The following is a 17,425-nucleotide window of genomic DNA, read 5'->3' on the forward strand; positions in this document are numbered from 1 at the left end:
GAGAGAGAGAGAGAGAGAGAGAGAGAGAGAGAGAGAGAGAGAGAGAGCGAGGCACTCAGTTTTGTGTGACTGGATGTATATTTGTGTGTAGTGTATGTTGGTATGGAATTGGCGTCGAGTTCAAGCTCATCAAAGAAAAAGTGTCATAAACATAAAGCACCATACCAACAACATTTCATGACATCTTCGACTGAAAGCTACTTGCATCCAATATCAAATGGGTTTGAGTGTGTGTGTGTGTTTGTCGTGTCGTGTCGGTGAAATGAAGAGACTGGAAAAAGTGATTCTATTTGGAGTGGGAGGCAGGCGAATGCGACGCCATTGGAGGGAAAGAGAGATGGACAGATGGTGTTCTCCGTTGGAGAGAAGCAAAAATAAAGTGCTTGTATGGATTTAAATGAAACGAGATTTTTCCGCTCGAGAGTCAGTCAGAGTAAACAATTTATATTTTGTAATATTCATTGCAATACTGTTCAGCTGCGCTGTCACTCTCTCTCTCTCTCACTCTCTCTCCCTCCCTTTTTGTTTTTTTCTGCTGCCTGGAAGGTACAATAAAATAAACAAGCCATTAAATCGCTACAAGTGCAGCACCAATCGAAAATGATATTCGCGACATCGGAACAAAATAAAACACGCACATCAAACAATAAATGCAATTGCCTTTCGCAATCGCACTCGGCGGCACACCCGTTACTCACGGAACAAGAGAATGAGAGACAGAGAGGGAGAGACGACGACGAACGATATGAGCGCAATACCATCAACTGTACTCACCTTTTGAACTTTGTCACATGCGTTCACACAGTATACACATGGAAGTGTCGTTTAAATGACATAAAAATAAATTTCAATTTTCGCTTTCGTTTACTTGATTTTTGTTTTTTTATTCTTTCTTTCTCTCTCTCTCTCTCTCTCTCTCATCGTTTTCTCCGTTTGGATGGAGTGCTTTCGCAAAGAGTCCAAATGAAATTTCACGAGACTCGTTCGGATATTAAGGAAAACTTACAAACGATTCAATTCAAATGGAAACAATAAAAACAGCAAAAAACGACAAAAACGCAAAAAAGCAGACGAAGAAATGCCGTGCGATTTAAAGAAAAATTCGAGATTACAAGTGAAGGACGCAAAATTACAAAGGCTGAGAAAACGGCTTAGATGTAGGAAATCATTTAGAATGGCAAATAGTAGGAAGCGAGTGGAAAAAAAGAAAAGTTCACAAAAGCATTTATATTAGCTCACTTTGATTCTATTAAATTGGCCTTTTGTTTTTGCTCTAGCCTTTGTCAGGGCCTGCCATTTCGGGTTTATAGCATTATGTGTATATGCTTTCTGTCTTTGTCACTTTGATCATGTTTTGGAGTAGCGCGAACGCTTTTTTTCACCATGTTCCCAATGGCGCGCTCGCTCACACATACACATAAACATATACGCCAAAGCGTACCGTACAACAATACTTTGTGAAAATTTAATTCGGTTTTCATTGTTCGAGAACATTTTTTCTCTCTCTCTTTCTCTCTCTCTCGCAAGCTTTTGAAGTCGGGCTAATCCTTAAACTCAATGCATGCAAAATATGTGCATGAAATGGGCGAAATGAAAGCGGCTGCTCCTCACGGCACTTACACTACATTTTAAGTTGCTCATGAAATGGGAATACCGTATGAACAGAGCACGAATTTTATTATTTTGATCGCGCTGAGCATTGAAATTGTTTTTCCCGAGCGAACGAGACTGGAAACAGCAGAAGAATCTTCAAAAATCAGTGCCTCACAATTTGCAATACACAGAAAATCCCATACACCACCGCATTTTATGTAATTTCCTTCGCATGCACCCGTAATCACACAATCTTTTTTTCCCTTCTATTTCGTACAATTTCCATGAATGCACTTTTGATTCAAAGGAATTTGACAAAAACAAAGACCAGTTCTACTTGCATCTATAGGAAAAAAAAATCCGATTCACATTCTCAGGTAAATTTGAAGTGGTTTTATTTTACGCGATCTCTTCATCTTTTTTTATATGTGCATCTAAATGAAGGCTAGATTCTAAACTTACGACACAATGGAAAAACAACGATTTCAGCGCTCATAAGTTCATGGGGAGACACAATCCAATTTGAAAATTAAATTCGAATGCAGTACATCGCTATAAATTTCGTCGCCGTCTAATGGCAAGAATTGTATGTGTTTTCTTTTCTATTTTACCATCACATACTGCTTCGCTTCGAACAGTAAATTTTTGCACTGCTTGATGACTGCGATTAAATTTGCGTCACTAGCACTACACATCTCTGTCATCACCATTTGTCGAATGCGAGTGTCAAACGCATTGCGAAAATTTCAATCACATTAACTCTCCGTGAATTAATTCGCCAGCAGATTATTATACGTCATCGATAATCAAATCGTTTCGAATTGTCAAATTAAGCGCGAAAAAAATTATTTTTCGGTTCAACAATTGGTGTTGATGTACTCAATTATTGCTGTCATCATCTGTTTCGCAAACTATCGATTTGCCATTTTCATTTCGGTTCCATTTTGGTGCCGTTTCGACATTTATTGCATCAAAATCGTGCTCGGACATTAACGCATTTCATTTTTTTTTCTCTTTTTATCGCTCATTTGTGTCAATCGCATTCCATTCTAATTATTTTCCATTTGATTTACCAATAAATGTCAATAATTTTAGTGTGCGCGTTCGTGCGAATGTCATTGTTGCATGCTAAAAATAGCCAAATAATGGAGCGTTGAAAGTTGAATGGGTGATGACGTTGTCTTATCGATGCCATTTTTCAAAATTGATTTGCGATTTGCTGGTGGTGCGCGACTTTTATGTACACGTCAAAACGACACTTCTATGTTTATATCTTCGGTAATAATTGCAGGAGTTCCCGGCGCTCCATTGTGATCGATTCGGTAAAATCGCTGAATTTGAACATTGCAACATATTCTTTTTTTCTTTCTCTCGGTTTCACTCCCTTGCTCGCATTGGACTCGCCAATCGTGTGATTTTCGTCAATTTTTTTCCTTTTTTTGCTAGCATCGCAACAAACGAAAATGACTGATAATTTATTCGTTTGACGATAATTTATGCTGACACATGAATCGATCGCGTTGATTGTTGCTGGTTGAAGCACTCACTCGACAAACGCGCCGCGTCCGCTCGCGCTACATTAACAAGACAGACACACCGAAGCTCTCACAGCTTTTTTTGTTCTCTGTGTGTCTCCCATTTATGCCTGCGCCCCCACGCGTGATTTGGAGACAGCTTCGCGGAGGGAGACAGCGATTGAGAAATGCAAACATAAAAATAAATTGGATGTCACACGTAGCGCGAAACGACGACGACGTGAAATTGAATCGTTTAAAAATGAGCATCGTAAAATTTATTTGGGCGAAAAACCAATGGAAAAAAATACACTCGAAACGTACACGACATAGCACGGGATTTCGAGTGAGATGAACACTGAAATCGATGGTGTGTTACGGTTTGTTGGCTTTGAAAAGTGTGTGTGCGCCTTCATTACCATCACTTTTACAGTTTCGTCTTCAAAACTGCCGCCTCTGTCTCGGTTTCTGCCCATGACACCATGAAAATTCTCGCACTCCGAAACTATGCAATCCGAAACAATTTGGATTTATCTTTTGTGCTGTCGTTCATTTTGATATCTTGTTCCAGAGCTATGTAGAAAAAAGAAAGAGAGATATTGTCGTATCGAAACGAAGGAACCGACACGGAATGGTATGAAATTATCATAATTTAACCATTGGTAAACGTGGCATAACTCTTCGCCAGCAGCACTTTATTTCCATTTTGAAAACTCCGAACACAATAATTGGACCCATTTCCTACGGAACGGATACTCTTTATTTTGGAAACAAAACCAAGAAAAAAATATAACAAAAAAACTCAGTCCAAACGAATCGTTTTACACTAGATTTTAATTTGGAATTTATTAAATCTGATCGTTATTTTATTCAGATCGGAACGGTTATGATTGTAAAAATACAAAGAAAAAAATCCAGTGAAACAAGGCATCATGTGAATTGTGACTTTTTCTCGATTCGAACATGCACAACACAAAACAGAACATATGGCCAATGTATAGTATGAGCATTGAGCAATAGTGCAGCAACGAGAATCGGAAATGAAGCGCCAAACGGGAAAGAAGTAGTAGGCAAACGACCCTAATGTCAGTGCCAATTACATAATAAATCCATTAAACTTCTCGAACCGAAATGGCATTTTTCTGTCTATGGAGCGGGAGAACGAGCGAACGCGCGAATGGCCGTTTAGATTCAGTGTCCATTATTTTCGGGTCGTTTGAAAGGTAAATCTCTGTCGATTACTGGTGATTTTGCAGGTCATTTTACGTGTTTTTTTTTGCTTCCTCTGCTCTCTGGCCCGTTCGTCCATCGCACGGCGGTTGGAATTTGAGCAATTTTCCTACATTTTTGGTGTGTAAACATAAGGAATGTATGTTATTGACTTATCAACATCCAAAAAAATATATGTATTCGTCAGCAAATAGGAAATGCCTCCTCTGAAAACGCTATTGCGGTTGATTTTGATTCAAATATTTGCTGTACAACAACATCGTGAATTTCGATGGTCATTCGACGCTACCAGTTGTGGCCCGATCAATGTGGGAAATAATTTCGAAAAGCGTGCAATTGCCGTACATTTAACGAAAATGGCTGTGTTAAGCTTTTAAACGATCACTGACAAATCCTTCAAGTAATCATAAATCGAATTTTATTATCATTTAGTATTGGGCCAATGCTACGTGCCTCCGTACATAACCACAACGGCTCGACGGTTTTACATGCGAACAGTGCAACGAAATGAAAATGAAATACAGAAATATATAGACAGTAGACACACATAGAACAAACTAGTATTCTCGATAAAAGGGCAAAAATGCCGAATAATGCTGAAATATAAGACCTCAAGTAAATAAAATGGCAAGAAAAATGAAAGTTATGCTTACACTCAATCCACATCACATCGTTTCTCGATTGGATGTAGTCCGTTTCTAATTGTTGGCACAGCGTTCTGGGATTTCGTTCGAGTCAGCTTTATTCTTTTTTACTTTTGTTTTATCGCTTTCTTCGGCAAACAATTGTCCGTTTTTGGCTCGTGAACAATTTCGCAAATGTCTCACACACTTCCACGTGATTTTTATGTAATGGGTTATTCGAGTTCACAGTTAGTTTTTTGTTTTATTCTCTTCTTCCCTTTTATTTTTCAAGTTTATGCACAGTTTGAATTGTCGATTCTCAAATGTACTTCAGATGTGATAGAAATAAACAGAATCTCAGTTCTACGTCGAGCATTTGCAAACACTGTCAGGCATAATATTATTCGATTTAGTCAAAATTGCTTATATTTATTAAATGGTTCGATCGAAATATATTTGAAATGGTTGGTTTTTCTGTGTGTTGTTGAATAAATTTTCGGTTATGCTGCGGTATTCACATAAATGCTACAACTCATCGTCAAGTGCTTATTGTGTTGAGCATCCCACCAATGGATTTATCTTAATGTGATCGATTTTGGGTTTCGGTTTTTTCGGCGAAAATGGAAATCGAGTGCATGCGAGTTGACAACACACAAACAAACAAACGAAAAAAAAGATCAATAACAACAACGACAACAAAATTGCGCTAACCGAAGGGAACAATGTAGAAGTTGAAAAATGGCCCGAATTTACTTATGGAATGTAGCGCAATTCTGGAATAAGTATAAAATATACATTTGTGCAAAGTGAACGCGTGCACACGTTATTGGGATTAATCGCAATAAATTTTTATTTCAAATGGCAGCCACTACGTAGTTCGTCCGTATCGTTTGCTCTCGCATTCTTATTTATTTATGTTTATTAGTTCAATATGAATATTCGGATGGTCTTTCTGGATGCGTAGCGATAAATGTAGGTCTGGTCGTTTTTCCGCTTCTTTTTCTCCGTCCTCGTCTTTTACTTCTCTGAATTCTCTGCAACACGTTCGCGTCTTGTTCTATCGCTTTACGACTCGATTGCTATTGTTTTCGGTTTCCGATCGGGAAATTTACTTCATTCGATTTGGACTCTCTAATTAAATCGGCTTTTCAAGCACTACTAATTCGCTTTATGCCTTGTTTGAAGTCTCTTTTTTTATTCTCTTCGTTCCACTCGATTGTTTCTGCACGAAACCAATTTATAATGGCAACCGAAGGAAAAAGTCAAACAATCTATGCTGCCAGGCTTAAATCACTTGGGTCGAATTTAAAGCATGTATCAATCCGAGTTCGTACACGCTTATGATATTGACTTGTTTCGGGGTCTGAAAATTGGCTGAAGGCTTTTCGTCGAAATATGAATCCAGATGTGCCGAACTCTCTTTTTCTCCCGACCTTCCGTCGTGTACAAACAATTTGATTTAAAATCGAACAATGGTTTAGTCTTTAGGACTGATTTGGGTATACTATTCGCTGTGTGTGAATGTTGTGGAAATTCTTTCCGTATGGAATGGTTTCGAAGATTTGTCAATGTTAGTGAGAGAGAGCCAAAGAACAAAAGCGGCTGCGGAACCGAGTGCGTTCGAATGCTTTGATAGTAGTTTTACCGAAATTTTTATTGCCTGCCGAACAATTTTTACGTTTTCTGTTGGTGTTTTTCGTTTGTTTTCCGCATTAACCGTTAACGTCTATTGTGAAATGTACAATAATATATATCTTTATCTCTTTTTATTCGCTTAATATGCTTGCTCGACAGTGGAATGTGAGCGCGCCTCGAATATATCTCTTCGCCTTTCGTATTTTTTTCGATTTGGTATGTATTGAATGTGTCTGTGTGTATTTTTGCAGTTAATAAAATTGCTACACATATATTAAGTTAATAATTGACATAAATATTGTGTGTGTGTGTGTGTTTGTATGTAAGTAGAGGAGAGAGAATATGTTGTTATAGTTATTTTTGTTCGCCCTGGCAAAATTGTGTGTGTTCGATACCATTCAGGCGTTTCGGTGTGCATACATCGATTATTTTGGATGCCGTTTGCAGCAGCGGTTAAATAAATTTATGGTTATGTGTTTTTATTGATAATGATGCAAAATTGTGGAGAATATTTTTCTCGTTTCGTATTCTTCTTCGTCTTTTGCCCACCGAATGCCTGAGCCACTCTCTCTGTGTCTCTTCAAATGATTTATACGGTTAATACAAATGGAAACAGTTAACTCTCTCGCTCGTCGCGTTCAGGTTGTCGATTATAAATTTTACGTTATGTTTCAATTAGTATTCGATTGGATTTGATTTATTTTAACATATGATTTAGTTGCACTTTAAATGGTTATGGCATTATAAGTCAATTATAATTTTCTTGTGATTTCGATTTTAATATTTCAAAATCCATTTTCTATACGTTTTACGTCCAATTTTCGCACCAAACTGTTTTTTTATTAAATTTCGTTAAAAATGAATTTAAATTGAAAATGCACGAGTATTTTAGTCCAATCAGAATCGGGGTTAAAGTTGCAAAGTTTTGCTTCGATTCGAAGCACCAACTAAACTAATTTAGAAATCAAGTTTTAAATTAAATTCTTTTCGAAGAGAAATTAAAATGATTTTTTTTTTGTCTGACACAAAAAATGTTTTGATGGATTTTTTTTTTTTTGTTCAATTCGGATGATTTTCGGCCGTTCTCAATTTCTGATGATTCTTGTTCACTCACTCAATTGAACACAGCAAAATTCAATTTTTCGCGCACACACAACAAAATGATGTCTACTCTTTTCCACGTGTCGCGCCCAACTGTAAATTTCGTAAAAATTTTACAGTTGATGCTGGTGTTGGAGATGCTAAAGCATTGCTCACACCATATCTCCAACGCACTACTACACACGCAAATCCACATCCCAACCATGGAAAATGGATACGTGGATTTCCAACATCCACTCCGTGCCGAAAGCTCGTACGTTGTTCTTTCGACATTCAAGTGTGGGTGTGTGCGTGCGTTGCAGTGGTGTTGGTGACAGGAAAGTATTGCTACATCTACCATTACATACACAATACTGCGCTTGTGGTGTGAAGCACAGCATCTCCACGTTCGTCGGTATCGGCAATTCACATAACATTCGTTCAAGCAAATTTATTTCTCTTTGCTGTTGTGATTACTTAATTTTTCTTGAAAACCGAATAGTTTTTCGAATTCTTTCGATGAATTAAAAATATTGTAAATTTTTGAAAAAGTCCAGAAACTGGCACAAACGAATCCAACCGATCAATAATGGACCATAGAATAAAAGGCGCGAGATTTCTTTTCGTTCCACATCGAGATTTAGTTGATGTAGAGCTTTCGCAATGGAAATGTGAACGGAAGAGTGGCAACGTTTGCGTGTGCGCATCATCGATGAATCTGATGAGAGAGCAAGAATAGTCTGTATCCTTTGTAGCGTTGCGTTCATCTGTGTATCACGCGCGCAAAAGACAATTCTACCCCAACAAATCGTTAAACAAATGTCACAATCTCGACGATTACATCGGTATGGGTGGTTTTGTTTGAGTGTAGTTAATCATTCGTTGAGCTTTTTTATCACATCTCACGGACTGGAAAGTGGTGTCGTGTGTATTTGGGGCGATTGGTTGAGTGTGCCTATGGATTTTGTGCTACACGCATCAGTGTCAATGCATCGATGTTCGTGCTTATCATGCGACGACTCACGCGAAAAGTCGATACGATATACATTCGGAGCGAGTATTGCTCACTCAAGGAAGGGGAAATTCTGTTATACAAAACATTGTCCGATTCAAGTGAAGAAATTATACCACATTCATTTGGATTATTCGTTCACTGAACTGTTGTTCGTGTGGTGCATGGGAATGAAAACGAAAAAAACACACAAACAACGTGAAGCTGATGGATTCGCAATCGCACACTGCATATGAGTGTAGATACATCGACGAGCACATTCACCCGTCGATGATGTATGTTACGGCAATCGATGCTTTCAATCACAAGTCAAATCACAAGCTCAGTGAACAATTTCTAAGTAAACTTTTACACTGATTCTTGTTAGTTGCCTCAATTTGCGCGGCATTTTTCGCTGATTTGTGTATTTTCGCAAAATTTTTCATGTGGCTTTTCACATCGGAATTGTTTGATTTCCAAGAATTCAAACAATGTAAATGGACTTATCTTTACGAAGGGTTTCTCCCTCCATCTCTGTCCGTATCTCTATCTTACAAAGCGTTAATTCAACACTATCACTTACTAATTAGATTTCCTTTGACATAATTATATCAAGAATGTTTTTCTGGTGATATGCGCAAAATGAAATTGAAAACATATATTCGGAGTTGAGTGTTGTCAAGCGGCAAATCTGTGTGTTTGTTGCAACCATAGAGAATAACGTCTATGCTCAAATTGTGTGTACTTCGATATAGTGGTTGTACTGAAATTTTCTCGGAAATCATTCAAGCTATTTGACTTTTGGGCATTTTCAATACGGAAAGTGAATTTTGCTAGTCTTGAGAATCTGAAAAAGGCTAACTCTTAATTTGAGAAGAAAAAGCTTTGGTTTTTAAGCTGAATTGTTTGAAACTTATCAAATTTTGAAAGTCAAGTGTAATTGAAAGGTTCAAAAAGATGTGCATTAAAATAGCTGACAACTTCTGAATGAATTTGAAACTGATCTTACTGCGTTTGGCGGCGTTTCAAAGGCTTCTCTTCTTCTAGGGAAATTATTAAAAAGAGAAAGAGCCTTTGGTTATTTGGGCATTTCATCTACAATTTCCTTCATTGTAAATGTATTTTTAAAATATTGCATAAAATGCCAAAAACAAAGAATGTAATTAGATCTTTTTCGTAACCTAAGCTGGAACCAAACCGATTACGTCTGATCTTTACTGTGGACCTTTCAACTTCAACCAATTGAATTTTTGTTCTGCCATTGCTGAAACCATATATCTCATCTAATTCACATATATCAGCCTACACGCATTCGCCTATTAATTTTATCAAGGTGTAATTTTATTAAAGACTCGCTGCTTTGTATGTACCGCATTCCATCATGTGCTTTTTATTTCCTTTTCTCCCCATGTTCATCTGTTTTTTTTTCCTCTCATGTATCAACTCCGCACACTCCCACACGCACTAACACACATACACAGGCAACAAGAGTGAGCAATGAAGTGACACACGTGCGTGAATAATTCTAAAGATGCGCCTAATATTTGCCAATAAGAGATTTATGTGTGGTACCCATCAGATATATATATCTACATGTTTTGGCCATCTCAGATATCGATGCGGTGCGGTGCGCGGTCGGATTCTATTGATTGTTAGTCCACTGTCAGGTACTTGACAACATATAGGCGCTTGTTTGTCTCACTCGACCTCTCAAACCATTAGATTTATACCTCACCAACCAGGTCGTGTGAATAAGTAACAACGGGAAGGCGAATGAAACAGTGAAGTTAAAACTTGTTGTTCGTTACTCTTATTACCTTCGATTGTATTGCGCGCTGAATATTACAAGTCGATTTGTATTTGAGGCTAAACGAACCAATTAGCCAGTCTACTTTTGTTTACGTTTCTGCACACACGGATACATATCACTATATGGTACGATGTGAAAATGAGATTGAAATCATTGAATAAACATGGCGAAGTCATCAAATGGCAGATAAAAACAGAACGATAGTATTGGCATCATCGCTATTTAAGAAGGCGATACACACACTCCTCCGAAGTTTTTTCCCCTTAACTTCGGCTTCGATAAAATATGGGCATTCGAAATCGAAAGTTGAAATGAAGCCAAACTGATGAGAGGGAACTAGAAACAAGTGCCCAGAACACAACCAAATGATATAAAATACCAAAACAATCAAGAAAATCGTCGGTTGAAGCTCTCTTCGTTCGTCTGTTTGATCGTATTCAGTTGGCAAACAAAAGAACGCATCAACTGGCAATCGAGAAAATAATATCTGCCATCAATTGACGTGACACATTCAACTTTGCACATATATAAAATGAGCACTATATATATATATATAACGACGCCTCGGTCGAAGCATCTGCGAGAGTGATTTTACTTATGCCAAAGAAAATGGGTTGCTTTTTTTCGCTTCATTACGGAAAATACGCGTGAAAGAAAACGAGTCGAAACAAGAGACAATTCGCCAGAATCATTGTAGTTGTATTTCCCAAGGTAGTAGGTAAATATGCGCATCACACTAAACGAATCCAATTGATGTGTGAGCTCAAATTTATGTATCGATTTCATTTTATTTGCACCCAAATTTCACTGTCGATCTTTGCACTTACTTCGCCCATGTGCGAATAGCAAGTTAGGTACAGATACCATCGCATTTATTATTTTCCACGTGAAACAAAAATCATTAAGTCGTTGTTTGTATTTAATTGACACAGGTAGAAATAACGTGAGCTGAACTCAAATCATTTATTGATTACTTTACTTGGCATTGTCACGATCCATTTGACCTTCTTGAAAACAGTCACCTAATCAACTTTTTGGAGACAAAACGGCAATCACAGACCGCTTCTTTTATTCATCTCTATCTCTATGTGGAAAATGCTCCATCGATCCATAATTTCAAGATGATGACATGTTTTGACGAAATTGCGGCAAACTCGTGAACTATCAAAATTTCAATACAAAATAATACGGCGTTCGTAGCGCCACTAGTACTTAAAATTTATTTTGTACTGAGATGTCGTCAGCTTGCGTAGTTTTAATTCAGCTCGACATTTTGAAAGGGCAAAATTAATGAGAGAAGGCAAATGTTAGACCCTAACGCCATCTATTGATTTTTGTAGAATTCATTAGGGTTTAGACTTAACGGTAGACTTGACATGAAGCACAGTACTTTACTGTTACTTAACTTACATTAAAGCTACTTAAACTAAATTAATAGCAAAACGTCAAACCAAATGGTAGTTGTACTCGCTGTTGACGTCTATTATATTTGCCTTGTGATTAATGATATTATACCGCTTTTTCAAAACGAAAAACGGCAGGAATTATACTTATTTTATTCTTGTGACAGGACTAGTCAACGCGATGATATTTTTTCTTAAATGAACAAAATATTTTGTAAATGCAGGTAAATCCAAGAAAAATTGATTGAAATACAGCATTTCACCATTTTCCGCTTCAAATCTGTTCTGCACAGTCAAAAATAAATGTACATATTTAGGCGGAATTTCGACTGGTAGAAGCGTCTAGTTCTATATTTTGCCTAGCAAATGGAGTTTCAGACGAAATACCGACTAGATTATAAGCGGAATTTTGCCTGTGGCTCAAATTACTAGCAGAAATATCGGCTAAATGAGTCTTTAGCTGAAAAAAAGCCCAGATGTAGACTTTTATTTTTTGCTGTGTGCGCATGCTTTCGATTAAATAAACCGAGTTACAAGTGGCATTTCCGCGATGTTTATTTTCATTTGGATAATCTAGAGAATTGAATGCGTTGCACAGATATTTCGCAACGAAAATCTTCAAAATCATTGAACAACACAAAAATACGTTTATCTCCAAAATGCGACAAATGATTTTGTTCAAATCATTAATGTGTCATGGAATATTTGCTAAGCATTTGAAAAATGTCGAATAGCAACGCATTTGGAAAATTCAAATATTTGCGTAAATCTTCAGAAGAATAGAGGAAGAAGACGCTTTGCGTGAAGTGAATTTAAATAAAAAGATGATTGTAACGTCTTGTTTCGTGTGCTGTGCGCTCATCTCTTGAATTCGTCGCAAATTATATATATATGGATCGCAACAAGAAAGCACTTAACGGATAAGCATATATTTTATGTGATTATTGTGAAATATCTGAAATTGTAGATTATGAGGCGTTGTTGTGCGTTGACAAGAAATGTGAAAAATTGATTTGAATTCTACCTCTGCGAAATTTGATGAATGGCATCAAATGAGCGAGATGTTTGTGATTTTATTTATTTATTTTAACCATTTTTACCGAAGCTATGCCGTAGCATTCACCGATTCATCAGATTTACATCCATCAGAAATGCTGCGTTAATTGCGACGGGTTAAAAAAAAAACAATAATTCAGTACTGTTGTTAAAATATATTGTTTGCCGAGTGTGACGATTTTTTTTGTTGCTTTTTCATCCATCTCTTCTGTTGGAAGCGTTAATCTGTTGTCACACGAAGCCCAGCATACCGTATGCACAGTAGCGGAAATGGTATGGCGTGCAAACCGCACACATGCCTGAATCGATCAAAAATCTCTGACTGAAACTAAACACAAAATTCGTTACTAAAATATGGATGCCTCATAAATAATTTCCAATGTAAACGCAAACGTGTGTATTTGTTGCATGTATTTTGCACATTTACCGTTCGTTTGAGCGACGATAAAGCAGAGAAAGAGCGAGCATGTGGACACACGGAAAAGAGCAGAGGGAGAGAAAGCACACTCGTCTGACGTGAGGCATGAGTAGAGAGTGATCAAGTGGTGCCACTACGAAATGTGTGTGTGTGAAATATTTAATGAGAGACACTCGGGTAGAAAAAAAAAATCGATTCTCAGTGGAATTGGACATGAAGACCACACATCAAAAATGCATCTCATTTTACGTAATATTGGAGAATTATGGCAAATTTTACTCGAGAGTCAAATAAAATTACTGTTTAGTGTGAAACATTCTTCTCATTTTGTGTGACCTCACTTTTCATGAATTGTGCATTTTGCCTTTTGGAATTGCTAAAATCTAAAGCCCACATTTTTCACCTTACAAAATTTCACGCCCTTTCGTTCTGAGCATGCCACTCGATGATGTGAATTTTGTTTGCAATTGCCGTTCATAGAATATTCATTCGGTTCTCGTCTCCTTTCATTCCATATGGTCATGACGATTATTCGAACATTTTCGATCGGCTCTGCGGTTCGCATTAAACATTTGGTGACAAAAACTGTGGAAACACAACTCTTAGAACGACACAACGAATGATATAAAGGCAATTTTATAGGCAATAAAAATTCGATTTCATGAACGTTGTTCACATTGTGCTGTGTATCGACATGGAAAATTCCCGACTTGGAAATTGAAATGTTAAACGGTTATGGATAATAAGAAAATGGTTACACATTGAAGCGACAAGAACAAACACACAGATTTTATGAATAGAAGCGTGTCGACGAAAATTGAATAGGTTGTCATCACTCCATTTCTGGAATATCAAAAGGGGCAAAACCACAAGGAAAAAAAAACATATCATGCGAGTTTACTTGTTGCGTTGCCCATTCTTAGGATAGTTCAGACTTCATCGAATATTCATTCAACGAAAGCGATTGAGTTTAACTCAACATTCGCAGAATTGTATCAACTAATTGGATCGATAGCATTGAGAGCAAGAAAAAAAAGAGCCTCTAATTCCAATCATTGTAAATGAGTGAGAGTGTTTGCAATTGAGGTTCAAATGAAAGAGATCGCATTCCATTTCATCATTAATGAAATCGAAAAAAGCTATTTTTGCGATTCATTTGAAGCAGATTAATTTGTGGTCAATACATTGAGTTAGTAACAAAGTGCATGGCATTTCAGGGTCTACCCATTAGATCAAAATCGTCGACAACGTTAAATTTAATTTGGTTTCTATGGCATTCATGCACGCACTGACGTTCGTCTATTGTAATCTATTGTAATTATAAGCAAATAATCGGGTATTTGATTAGCCCAATTCGGATCGTACGCATTCTCGCACGTTTATATCGAGACACGGAATGGAGACAGTGTTGTGCTTCTGCCATTGTGCGAACATGGCCTTCAAACAAGTACTGCAGTAGCTCTGGCGGCGCAGTGTCATTCAAACTCTGCGGACAATGTCAAACGGAAGAAGACAATGGAACCAAAATTCATTGAGGGAAATCAAATTTAGAGCAAATAATATAGCATCTTTTACACGAAGCTAGTCTTGTGTGAGTGAAGTCTGAAGCTTAATTCATTTCCTTCTTATGATTTTCCACGAAATCATTGTAATGGCAGCTACGTAGTTTCAATTTGCTGATCTTAGTACTGCGGCTCTATCTACATGAGCTACCAACTATTGTAAAGCAACAGTGGTTTTTCAAACAACCCAAGTGACCAATGATTCTATTTCCATGCACAATATGCATCTGTTCTATAACTGGTTTTTTTTGTGGAAAATACAAGTTAATTTCAAATAAAAGACGTAAGTGGTATTTGCAATTCAAAATATAGTATTTATTGTACCAATGTGGAAAGGTACAGTACAGTTCGGTTTCCACCTCAAGTTATGGTGTCTGTTTAATGGTTATTGTATATTTTGGAAAGAAGGAAATAAAATTGAATTCTACTCATTTGACGTGTTTCGGTGCTATAAAAGTTTCCAACGTATTTTGCCATGTATCTAAGTTTGTACTCATATATCTCTATGGGTAATGTTTACTCTATTTAAGAACTTTTTATAGTTATCCCTCTCTCTAACCCGCACTTCTTCTGGATTTGATTTCCGGTTTTCACCCTCATTATACATCTGCTCCAACTTATCGCGTTTCTTCATACATTTTTTCAGATCTTCTACGTAGTTAAGCTGTGCTGCCAATTCTCTGTATAAAAGAATTTTGAGTTCTATCAAGTATTTTTGTTGTTTCTGTGCTTTTGACTCATGAACATTAAGCCAAACATTCGTTAGCTCCTTCAAATCATCGGTTGATAATTTCTTAATATCTTTCTTATGTTCATCGTAAACGGTCCTAATTCCAATAACAAACTTTTCAGTATCGAAATCCGTTTTCTTGAGATACTCATTTGAAGTATTAAATTCTTTCACATTTTTTTTTTCAGGCCACGTTAAAACGTCGGATAATCATGTCTTCATTGTATCATCAGTTTTCAGACGTTTCGATGCTTTGATGATACTGTTGATCTTTGCTTTAAATTTTGGTAACTCTCAATCAACAAATTTAATGAACGATGAATATTTGCCGTTAAATATTTTTGATGGTCTTTGCTTTCGTCGTTATACCATTCCGCAACCAATTGAACGGTGATCCCACTTCAATCATACCAATTTAAGTTGAAATATCTGGTGTCGTTTTATTTCGAAAAATGAATTGTTCCACTTACATTCAATACGAAAATCACAAGAAACAAATTTATCACAACGAAATGTTTCATTATATTGAAAGTAAATCAATAGCAGCGTAGTGTGTCTAGCAATGGCAAGTAACCCAACATTTATGTAAGAAACTTACTTATTCATCAACATGTGCGGCTCCATACTCAGAATTCGTTAAAAGCAATACTTAACATTCATTTGAATTTTTCTGCGTTTGAAGAGCCAGAAAAAATTCCGATAATTCGCATTCGTAAAAGTTCGTATTTTTCATTGGAACTTTGTTTGTAGTGTTTTTTGACTGTATCTCAAAGTTCAAAATCTTCTTTATATGAAAATCTCTCCTATTTTTTTATTCGTTTTCTTGCACGTAAAAGCAGTGAAAAATTAATGAAATTAGGTTGAGTTCAACATACCTTGGAGTATAAATGCCACATAGAGCATTGACCATGAATCACTGGGGTAGGAAGTAGAATAATTTCATATATTTTTGTTATTTGATTTTGCAACTCAAGAATTTGCAACTGTGGAGTCTCAAGAAAGCATCAAGATTCGACAAACGTATTTTCTCTCGTCTCTTTCGCAGAGCAAGACTCAATTATTTCTTTGAAAGATATCACAGCCGGAGAGAAAAGAGGCTGAAGCTCATAGAATAAGAAAACCGGCGGTAGCGAGAGCAGGCGAACAAAACTGTGGCATTGTGATTATGGTGTAAATAATACACAGCGTGGGGAATTTCTCTGGCGAAATGTCAGATTCGGAAAACCACAATAAGTCGTAATGACTCTTACATGGAAACGCTTTTCATGCAATATAAATAAGCCGTAGCAATGCTGAATCTGAGTTGTAAGTCAAGCGCTTTGCTAAACGCTACGATTTTTATCATTGTATTTTCGTAACTATAGCTAGTTTGCTCTCATTGTCACCGAGGACGAAACAGTGATTTGTTCATTACAATACGAGCGTTGTGCAAATGTTTTAAATTCTTTTTCGTCAAGTATTGAATAACAATGAAGATGGCGCAATTTTAAGACTTTTTTGTTTGGAAGTATGTAGAATAATGAGTAGTACACCACTGATATTAATAAGATATTTATTGAATAAGAGTAGGCATAAGACTTCATACAATGTCTGATTTGCAATCTATTTATAGATAATTTGGATCATAGTATCCTATGATCCTGCATGTATTACACTTGCACTATAATATGAGAGGGAGATAGCGAGAATGGAAAAACTTAAAGTATAGCATTTTCAACATTTTTCCATCTTACTCAGTGATTGCGATATCGCTCTCAGTATCTCATAGGATAACTGAACG

At 36.8% G+C, this 17,425-nt stretch overlaps 1 protein-coding gene across 4 annotated transcripts in view; it reads right to left on the reverse strand.

Annotated features, from left to right (window-relative positions):
* Positions 1–17,425, reverse strand: part of LOC129569160 (disintegrin and metalloproteinase domain-containing protein unc-71) — a 303,850-nt gene that overhangs the window by 203,901 nt on the left and 82,524 nt on the right. The window contains exons 1-2 of one of the 4 annotated variants that reach the window (XM_055447709.1): positions 7,710–7,793; positions 4,991–5,345 (exon numbers count right to left, since the gene is read on the reverse strand). The exons of 2 other annotated variants lie outside the window; for them this stretch is intronic. The gene's annotated coding sequence lies outside the window, so the exon portion shown is untranslated. Of the gene's footprint in view, positions 1–4,990; positions 5,346–7,709; positions 7,794–17,425 lie in introns of those variants that run through there. One more of the 4 variants, XM_055447707.1, reaches the window with a different exon arrangement.

This window comes from Sitodiplosis mosellana, unplaced genomic scaffold (genome assembly GCF_009176505.1).
Source record: "Sitodiplosis mosellana isolate CC-2019 unplaced genomic scaffold, AAFC_SMos_1.0 Smas_scaffold_30, whole genome shotgun sequence".
Taxonomy (NCBI): domain Eukaryota; kingdom Metazoa; phylum Arthropoda; class Insecta; order Diptera; family Cecidomyiidae; genus Sitodiplosis; species Sitodiplosis mosellana.